Genomic DNA, 11,433 nt, shown 5'->3' on the forward strand with positions numbered 1-11,433 from the left:
GAGGAAGGAGCTAATATGGGAGCTGGTTTGAGTATGACGCAGTATAGGCGTCTGGCAAAGAGGATGGATGCGATGCATGACATCCATTGTAGGTTCGCACGGGATCTCACCCAGGCGTTGGGGGACAGCTTTTAGAGCCACTGGTGTTGATATCCAGTGGCCAGTTTTTGGTGAGGATTCCGTGTATCCACCTCCGGACAAACCTGACACACCACCCGTTGAGGGTGAGGAGCCTGATTCTGATTATGTATGCCTGGATTCCTTACTATTACCTTCAATGAGAACAGTGAATATTTTAAGTTTGGGGTGGTAGTTGAAGGAATAGTTTGTGTGAGTATCATATAGTTGCATATTCATGATAGTTTAGTTCATATAGTTTGCATATGTTGCCATGTAGTTTGTTTTTTTTGGTAGTTTTTATGTTAGTTTGTTCATATAGTTCATGCATTTGCATTATAACATGATCCCTTAGATAATTTTTCTAGTTGACTTGTGATATTGATGCTAGTGTAGTGATGTCATGTTTAGAGATGTTAAGTCATATTAAGTTGATTTGCAAGTTAGAGACACTTGTATTTCACTAAGTCTTATAGGTTACTTAAGTGCTAGATCATGATCATGGTTTGTTTGTTTGTCGAGGTTTAATCGCTTGTTTATATTTAAAATTTAGGATATTCTCTTAATAAGAAAATAACATGGATTTTTAGAAATTGAATAATAATTGGATTTCATTGCTAGTTGTTGTGGCTAGGTGTCAAATAGCTAGTAGCCGACTCATATTTATATGAGTAGTCTAGGGTTGAACGAGATGGAGCGAAACACACTCGTTCAGAAATTGAAAAAAGAAAAGAAAAAAAAGAAAAGAAAAGAAAAGAAGAAAAAAAAGAATAAGTGTTATGTATAATTGATCAGGAGTGGGCTCTTTAGTACTCGAGTTATTAAGTTCTTAGGGGACTTTGTGCCTAGTGACCTAAGGCTTTTATAGTCTGGGATCCGCTAACCTAACGCTCACTACATGGGTACTATTGTAAAAGTCTTTTGTGGACCTCACTCATTGCACGATCAAATAAGCATATATGTGTTGTTTTGTTTTGAATAAAAGCATGAATCCATATAAAACTCTAATATAAGAATTGAAGTGTTATAAGTTATTTTGAGTCTAGCTTTTTATATTATTTATAACCTTGCGATTGCCTTGATGAGTAGTGAGTCATGATTATTGATCTAGTTGTGATAGTATATCTGTAAGCATCTTCGCACACGCACGTCTCTAGTTTGTAAGTTGATTTGTATGATTTAATTGATCTTTATGTGAGTAACTGCATTTGTTGATATGTTTCTTGTTGAGTGGTTGAGTTATTCTATTGGGATCATTGCATTCATATAGTTGCATTCATGCATTTTTGTTTCTTGTTCTTTGAGTCTGTTTATGCTTGAGGACAAGCATCGATTCAAGTTTGGGGGTATGTTGAGTGGCATTTATGACACTTTATTATGCTCAAATAAGCTTTGAATTGATGCATTTGTACTCAATTTTTTAAGTGTTTTAATCTGTTTTCTAGTATTTTTGCATTTCAGGCATTATCTAGGTAATCAGGTGAATTAGCATTATTTTGGTGCTAATTTGGTGTCCAGGTGGTGTTGGAATAAAATATCATGGAAAGCCAACTCGAAGCAGCAGGAAAAAGATGAAATCTGAGTTTTTCCCAGAAGGACGGCGCGCCCGCGCTGTGATAGTGCACAGCCGCGCCGGGATTCCAGAAAGACAGCGCGCCCGTGCTGTGATAGCACGCGGCCACACCGATGTTGAATTAAAGAATCCTGTTTCTACTTTAATTCTAAAAGGGAAGACTTCCAGGTTGTTTGGAGATGCTATATATATTCAAATAAGGTCATTTTTAATAGAGAGACATACCAGAGCGCAAGGAGAGCCGTAAGAAGACCGTTTTAGCACGGATTCAATGAAGATGAAGAAGATTTTGTTTTTACTTGTGAATCTTTGTTCTAAGTTGTAACTTGGATGCTAGTTTTCTTACTTGTGAACCTTACTCTTGTTTCGTACTTGGTTTTATTAATTCGTTATAAAGACTACGTATATTACACCATCCTTTCATCGGAACCCATGTTGATAATGAGTCCGATTATGGGCTAATCATTATCGTGGGGTTCTAACGGATTTATTTATGGATTTCTTTAGTTAAATTGTTTGTATTCCTTAGTGTGTGGTGATTGTATGATAACCTAGTATCGGTTGTGCTTATTCGTCTTATAAGAGTCACAAACTTATAAGATAGTGTGTTAATTTTTAATGAAGCGACAGTGAATTTAAGGATTTAGAACTTGCAATGCTAGCATAGGTTCATGTGTTATTGTTATGCATGATTCGTAGGTAATTTTACCCATCTTATTTGCCCTGTGTAATCATGATAGATAACTTGTGCTTTAAACCTTTATGTTGTCAAATTTTACAGACATGTAGGGTCTCAATATAATTGGTGTATATTCAGTTTCTATCTCTTTTGTGGATGTCTGTTAGTATGTTCTTCGTGCAATGAAAGTTGGCGATTAGCAGTTTCGTATTATCTGATTAATGTCATTACCATTGCATGCTAAGGTTAAGAACAATAAGGCTATTGAATGAAGTATTTAATGAAGTTAGAATCCCATGTTTGTCTCGTATAATATACAACTCTCTTTACTCTTTGAGTTATAATCAATAGTTTAATTCGTAGTATAAATAACCCAAAATTGTTATCATCTTAGCATTGGATAATAACCATATCATTGGTGCATAGGTTAACTAAATCAGTCTCCGTGGGAACGAACTAGAAAAGATTCTATATTACTTGCGAAGCCGTATACTTGCGTGAATTATTAGCGCGTGTTTTGCCCTAACAAAATACGCCATAAACGAAAAATACGGTTAAAAGCAACTTCTACAACAACTCCTAAAAATTATGAAATAAATATATAAACACTAACATGCTATAATATACCCAATTACAAAAGCCGAATCTAAAAAATCTTACCCAAAATAAATTCTGATCACCCTAAGTGATTATCTGATGTCCGGAAAATATCTCCATAAAAGCCGAAATTAATAGCCATAGACATATACACTCTGAAATACCATGTGGAGTAATCAATATCGTCAAACTCTTTTTCTATGCCCCGAAAATAAATTAAAACGGAAATTATGCCCCCAAAATTTTATTCTCAAAACCTTGCAATATATATACCTATGCGTAGATATCAAAACGCTGATCATTTGCATATATTACGATTGAAATTTGGATGAACGGTTTGCAAGATATGAATTTTTGAAAGTTAAAAGTATATACTGAAATAGGAGAGGGACAGAGAAGAGAGAGAGAAAGAATGAGCGAGTGAGAGGAGAGAGGAAGTGACGGAGAGAAGGAACTGTTGTTTTAATTTGTTTTTTTTATCACACAGCCAAGCGCAACACAAAATAACAGAGCACGGGTCTTTATATTGACACATGTCTTTCTCCTTGCTGTTGGCTGACTTCTGAATCACAAATTACTCTTTAATAATACAATTTGCGGGTGAAAATAAATCGAAATACTTTTATAATTCTCGAAATATTTAAAACTAATAAAATAAAATTTTCATAATTTTTAAAACATTTTTGAATTATACATCCAACCAACGTTTTACGATTTAACGAACAAATTTGCGGGTAAATATAACCCAAAAAAATTCCAAAATATTTTAAAATTCTGAAAAATACGGGATATCACATTATATAATCATCATACGATTGTGCAACTCACATGAATATTATATATTCAAAATATATACATACATACATATATATAAACATTTTGTATCAACATTAAAATATCATATATTGCATACATGCTTATATATCGTAAATCATGTAAATACATAAATGAATTAAATACTTTTCACAAGTTCGAGCATAAAATGCAAGGAAAACTATAATTAAAAATGTGAAAAACCAGAATTTATTAAATCCTACGCAGAATCCATGCGAAAAACAAAAATATTTAATTCGTAGAATAAATGTTTTACCCTAAGAAGCTTTATAAATTGGATGACTAAAGGAGGTCCAAAGCTTGTTCAGTTACCACGCATCCCGCTCTAGCAATTTATGTTGCATCCTGCTCTAGCAATCTACGTTCTATCAATATCCACACGAATTTTTGAACTCAAGGATCGGATGTGTACTAGCACAAAATCGTTCCTTCTTCCTCTCTCCATCTTCTCTCTTGGAGGCTAGGGTTTTTTAATTAAAGTCGTGTGTCAAAAATCAACCACAAGATATATTAATAGAGTGTTAAAAATGAATTATAGCTCTTAATTAATTAGGAGTTATTGTTAATTCAAACTTCTTATTTGTATAATAATTAAGTCTCACTTCATTATTTAACAACTGAATTTCATATTTAATATTAATAAATTTGAATATCAATATTCATCTAATTAATTAAGTCAAAATTAATTAGTATTATATATAATTTAAATTACTTTAGTTTAATGTAAATCTAATTTAAATTAAATAATTCTTCAAGCATTCTTTATGTCTTACCCTATAGGTTATTATTGCGCTGGCAACGAATTTTAAATCTAATTTAAAAATCTTAAGCAAAGAGCGGCATCTAGTAATACATCATTGATATCTAAGTAATAATAATTAAATCAGTGATCGATTAAACATTTCGTGAATAATGTATAATGTAATTTAATCCCTTTAATAACAGATTATAGATTGAATTAGAAGCATGTTAATGTGCCATCCTAATCAAAGTTTTTTGATCAATGAGTAGACTACCGTATCAAATTAATATTTAAGCGTGACCACATATTTCATAGTCTAGCTCACACAAGAGGCCAATAATATCACTCCTAAAATTAGGAGGGTTAAATCTTTTCTAGATCATTCATATTTTTCATACGATTTATAAAATACCTGAAATATACTTTTATCATTACCCGATCATAGGTAACTTTTAATGTAATCAAAGTATATTAATTCCCGTATAGAAATATAATGATTTCAAGCCTAAGGACCACTACATCATTATCACAGAGAGAATTAATTCCCATATAGAAATATAATGATTTCATTTACATGTGCCTGTGTTTTTACTTTAATATCACTATACCTATGATCAATGAGATGTGATAATCAAGCAACAAACACACTAGAGTTGATGCATAGAAATATAATGATTTCAAGCCTAAGGACCACTACATCATTATCACAGAGAGAATTAATTCCCATATAGAAATATAATGATTTCATTTACATGTGCCTGTGTTTTTACTTTAATATCACTATACCTATGATCAATGAGATATGATAGTCAAGCAACAAATACACTAGAGTTAATGCATTATTATTGTACCTTAATAATAACACTCGACTAGGGATCTTCAGGAATATTGACAATATTCTCATTATCTCATTTCTAAGTAACGTACTTAGAGATATAGAATGCATATCATATTTCAAGGATAATTACTAATCTAATATTTGTACCTTGGTAAATTAAGACATAATAAATTATAAAGGGAATAATAGATAAAACTTAAACATTAGTAATCCAGATGTCTTAAACTAAAATATTATAGTGTTTTTTCTAGGACACAAACACTAATGATCTCCCACTTGCACTAAAGCCAATCACCTATGTATCTAATACGTATAAAACTAGTTGACCATCGGGTGCTTCTGCTGTGACAAAACTTTAGTCAATGGGTCTGCAACATTATCATTAGTATGCACTTTACATATATATCTGATTGATCATCAATCTCATTAATAAGGTGATATCTCCTAAGCACATGCCTAAATAGTCTCCTTGGATGTTTCGAAAGCACAGTACACTCAACTTTCATTATAGAATTATCAATATTTTTTATTTGAACCTTTCCAGCTAACATCACGTATATTTAGATAAAACTCAAAACCAGACTTAGATAAAAAATCATCCTTGTCTTTCCAAAAATTTAGGTTCATAAACTAGCATCAGTATAACCCTTTACAACCTGTTCTCTATCTTCTCCATACACAAAGAATGAATCTTTAGTACTCTTTAAGTACTTAAGAATATTCATGACAACTCACCACTCACCCTTACCTAGGTTAGATTGGCATATACTCGTCATGCTCAGAGCATACGAACATCAGGATGAGTACATATCATCGCATAATTTACAGATCTAGTTATCGAAGCATATGGAACTTTGCTCATATGGCCATTATAATCAAATGATTTAGGGCAGTTATCCTTTGGGATCATTATCCCATGAGACATCATAATGTATCCTTTATTTTCCTTTTGCATCCCAAAAGGATGCAATACTTTACCAATATATGCACTCTAACTTGGGCCATTTCATCTCCTTGATCTATCTACATAGATCTTGTTTCATAATATATGTAACATCACTTAAGTCCTTCATCGAGAAACTATTTCCCAATCAAGTCTTAACATCATGTAGAGAAGGTATGTTATTCCCTATTAGTAATGTTATTCCCAAAAAATCTAAACAAGAATTACAGAAGGGGGTTGAATGGAATTCTGGCTTCTTTTTGGTTTTAAGAAAAGTTCTTCTACAAATAAATAACTGTGTTTGATCTTGCAATGGTGCGGAATGAAAGTAGAGTAGAAATCAAAACACAAAGCATTTAAATACAAGTACTTAAAAACTTTCTGGTGGATTTAACTTTTCCACCAGAGATATATATTATGTAGAGAACTATGTGTTACAAAATTGTACACAGCTGCTTACAAATTGAACAACAACAATAGAGAAATTCTTTACAAATTTTGCCTTATCTATTTCTCTGAAAAATTGCTCACTTACTTAGTTGCTATTCAACTTGCTACTCATGGTTTATATATCACCAAGTTACATGATAAAAAGACAAGTAAATAAGACAAAACATTACAAGTCTAATTTCATGCTACCTCATTTCACAATCCAGTATCTTTGAATACCTTCTGTTTAGCATAGAAATGGAAATGCTTCTTTGTTCTCTAAACCCTGTAAATAGGCTGTCACATTTCATTTGCATCCATCCAACGAATGTGACTGTCAAGTCACTATCAACTACTCTTTTGAATTTGAACATCCGTTGAAGCTTCATTGAATCATCCGTTGAAACTATGGTTGATCATCCGTTGAAACTTTGGCTGATCATCCGTTGAGACTATGTGAATCATCCGTTGAAAGCTTATGAGACATCCGTTGAGACTGTTTTCTTGGCAGTTAACTCCATTTCATTTATGCAAGATTACAAGGCATATGATATTTATAATTAACCAACCTATCTTGCATATCAATCTAGTAGTTAACATGTCCTATACATTCTACAATATCCGTTATATTAAGCCATTTGGATATGCAGGAATGTGCTACTTAACTTATTGTTACATAAGCTACTCTTTCAACGGATGTTGAAAATGATCATCCGTTGAAAGCTACAAATACACTTAATTAAAATCTACCAAGTGTTTTGTTCAAGTTATCATCAAGTACACAACATATTCCTAACAATCTCCCCTAATTTATGTAAACTGAAATTATAGCCATAAATTAAGAGAAACTTGATGATAACAAAACACTCTATGAATACAGAATGAAATAAGTACATAAAATGTACAAGTGCTATAGTTTATTAAAAATTCTCACAAAGAGAGATTTGTAGAGAGTCTTACAATTCATCTTCAAGGTGCTCCTCCAGACTGAGCAAATTTAAATCATTTCCTTGATTGCCTTGTCTTCTTTTCCAGCTTCACATTATTTTCCTCAATTTGATTTTGGAGTTGCCTATAAAATTCTGATTCATCCTCATTTGTCTGATCAAGCTTTTCTTGCATCTCTCTCAGAGTCTCATTGCTTGCAATCATTAGTTGATCTTCCAATCTGAAGAATCTTCTGATGTTTTGTCATCCTTGAACTCTATAATCCCATTTGGGCTCAAATACACCCTATTTCCATTAAAAGGAATTGTCAATACACTTGGGAATGCATTTGGCCCTTTCCAACTATTCCTTATCTCCTAAATCTTGTTTAGCACCATTTTCTTGGAAACTATATTGAATCCAAAGTTTTTTTTGATTGAGGAGAAGATAGCCACCAAAGTTGAATAACCTTCATTGAAAATTCTGTGAAGGGGCCATGTTATTTCTCTTCCAGCCTTATACCTGAAGACTAATCTCTCTGGAAGATGCCTGTAGGCATCAATAGATCTAACTTCTTCCAGCTCATCCAGATAGAGATTTATATCAGAAAATTTCTTGATGTCACAGATGTAGAGTTGATCTCTCTTGTTGACAGCAGGCTTGGGTTTGGCCAGAGACTTGGATTGAAGTTTGGTAGGCTTGACTGTTTTGACTACTCTTTCCTTTATCTTTCTTGGTTTGGTAAATATTGGAAGGTTTAGATCAGGTAGGGCAAGCTATCCCAATCTATGGGTTCATCCTTAGGAACAACAAGATCACCATGAAAGATGATGTTGGGATCAACCTTGAATTCAGCCTCCCTCACAGTAGGTATGGCTGTTTGGCTTGAAGTTGTAGATTGGATTGGCATGTAGTCTTCCTTATCTTTATCAAAGTCTATCTTCCTCCTTACATGAATTTTGTATCTAAACTTCCTTTTTGTCTTCTTTGGGTTTTCTTGCTTTTCTTCATTCACAGTTTCAGTTGTCACAGCAGACAATGTATCTTTTGTGGTTGCAGGCTTCTTGGCTAGGTTCTTGGCTTCTAAAGCAGCTTGCTTTTTTTGTTGTTTGAGCCTCGCCTTTTTTCTTTCTTGCCTTCTGCAAATTGTAGATGTCCAGCCACCACACAAATAAGTTTACCAATCCTGTAGATTTTAGCAATTTTGTTCTTTGACACTGTATCTCTGGGATCTTTAGATAAAGCAATAGACCTTGCAAGCAGCTTCTTTTATCTGGCCTAGGGGTTTCATAAGATAGGTCCAGTGGATTTTTGTCTGAATTCTTTGGATAAGTCCTTTTTGGTTGAAAAATCACACTGGCCTTTGGAGTCTTGATTGATGAGGGTTGACCCCTTTCCATGTTCCTTAGGCTCATTTCATATGCTGAAATTTGTATTAATTTGGAGTAGTGAGAAAAGATCTTATCTTGCTTCTCAATTTGACCAAATTTCTCCTTGATGTTTTCACCAAGCTTCTTCCATTGTGCATCTAGCTCTTGTTGAACTGCTGCTACATCAAGTTGTTTGATTTTTTCATTTGACTCCAACTTGGCAGCTGCTAATTTGATCAAATCAATACTGTCCAAGGCTGGTGGCTTTGTGAACGCAATTGCTGGAACAATCACCTTGCTGATTTGTATGTCTAGAACTCCCCCCACTTGTTGGCTCCTCTTGGTTAACTAGAACAATTGAGTATTTCTCCCCCTTTTTGTTAGCATCAAGTTGGGTGGAGGATGAAGTTTGTGCAACCACCAGTTTCTGAAGTAGTTGAGTTTATTGGGCTTGATGTAGATGGATTTCTGTGATTGAAGTTTCTAGGTTTTGGAGCCTTGTATCTAATGAGTTCACTTTTCTTTCTAGATGAGAGTTTTTCCTAAGTTTCCTGGTGATATCTAGCATGGTTGTGTCAGGAAACTTAGCATCTAATCTTTCAGCAATGTCCTTTTTGACTTGATCAATGTTTGTTTTCATTGCAGTGACATCCATATTGTGTTGGAGAGATTGGATTTGGTGTAGTTGAAGAGAGTTGAGATGTGCTTGAAGAAGTCTCTTGGTGTTGGCATTGGTTGTAGCTTGAATAGTTGTCTGAGTTTGTTAAATGATTTGAAAGAGAGTGGATTTGCAATGATGCTCATCACATTCTTTAGAAAACACCCAAGATGGAGTGTTGGACCTTGAGCTAGGGCCTGCTTCTCCCCTATATCCATGAACTCTACTTCATCATTCTCTTCATCCCCAAATATATCCTCAGAACCACCAGATGGATAATCAACATCATCACCAGCCTTGGGTGGCATGGCTGTGATGGCATCCTTGGCCCTTTTCATAGAAGCAGTAGTGTGCACCAAATTTAGCATTCTTTCAGCAGCCTGTTAGGGCTAAACACTCGCTAATAATTCACACAAGTATACGTGTTCGCAAGTAATATAGAATCTTTTCTAGTTCGTTCTAACAGAGACTGTCGTTGGTTAACTATGTAATTTATGCACTTATACACCGATGATATGGTTATTATCCAATGCTAAGACGATAATAATTTGGGTTGTTATACTACAAATTAAACTAATGATTATAACTACGAGAGTAAAGAGACTTGTATATCATATGAGACAAACATGAGATTCTAACTTCATTAAATACTTTATTCAATAGCCTTATTGTTCTTAACCTTAGCATGCAATGGTGATGACACTAATCAGAGAACACGAAACTGCTAATCGCCAACTTTTGTTGCACGAATAACATACTACCAGACATCCACAAAAGAGATAGAAGCTGAATAGACACCAATTATATTGAGACTTTATATGTCTATAGAATTTGACAACATAACAGTTTAAAGCACAAGTTATCTATCATGATTACATAGGGCAAGTAAGATGGGTAAAATTACCTACGAATCATGCATAACAATAATACATGAACCTATGCTAGCATGGCAAGTTCTAAATCCTTAAATTCACTGTCACTTCATTAAGAATTAACACGCTATCTTACAAGTTCGCGACTCTTATAAGAAGAATAAGCACAACCAATACTAGGTAATCATACAATCACCACACACTAAGGTATATAAACAATTTAACTAAAGAAATCCATAAATAAATCCGCTAGAACCCCATGATAACGATTAGCCCATAATCAGACTCATCATCAACGTGGGTTCCGATGAAAGCCTGGTATAATAAACGTAGTCTTTATACTTAAATAACAAAACCAAGTACGAAACAAGAGTAAAGGTTCACAAGTAAGAAAACTAGCATCCAAGTTACAACTTAGAACAAAGATTCACAAGTAAAAACAAGATATTCTTCGTCTTCGTTAAATCCGTGCTAAAACGGTATTTTTACGGCTCTCCTTGCGCTCTGGTACGTCTCTCTCATGAAAATGTCCTTATTTGAATATTTATAGCAGCCCTTTGCAATCTGAAAGTGTAATAACTCCAATTTTTGGAAAATTTTGAAACACGGATGAATAGTAACTTTTGCTGATGATGATGATTAAGGAAAATTATCAGACCACGCTATATAGGAGTACTGTTATGGAAATTCTAAGATCGTATTAGTACTCCATAAAGTAAATAAGTGTATGTAAAGATCGTCAGAATCCAAATCCGAACACTTTGATTTTTTCCCAAAAATCCACCAGATACCGAAAGAATTGAGTATAAGGTGACAGGATAAAAAGGATTTAAATTCAAGGATTTTAAGAGGGG

Source organism: Apium graveolens, chromosome 11, assembly GCF_009905375.1.
Source record: "Apium graveolens cultivar Ventura chromosome 11, ASM990537v1, whole genome shotgun sequence".
Classification (NCBI taxonomy): Eukaryota; Viridiplantae; Streptophyta; class Magnoliopsida; order Apiales; family Apiaceae; genus Apium; species Apium graveolens.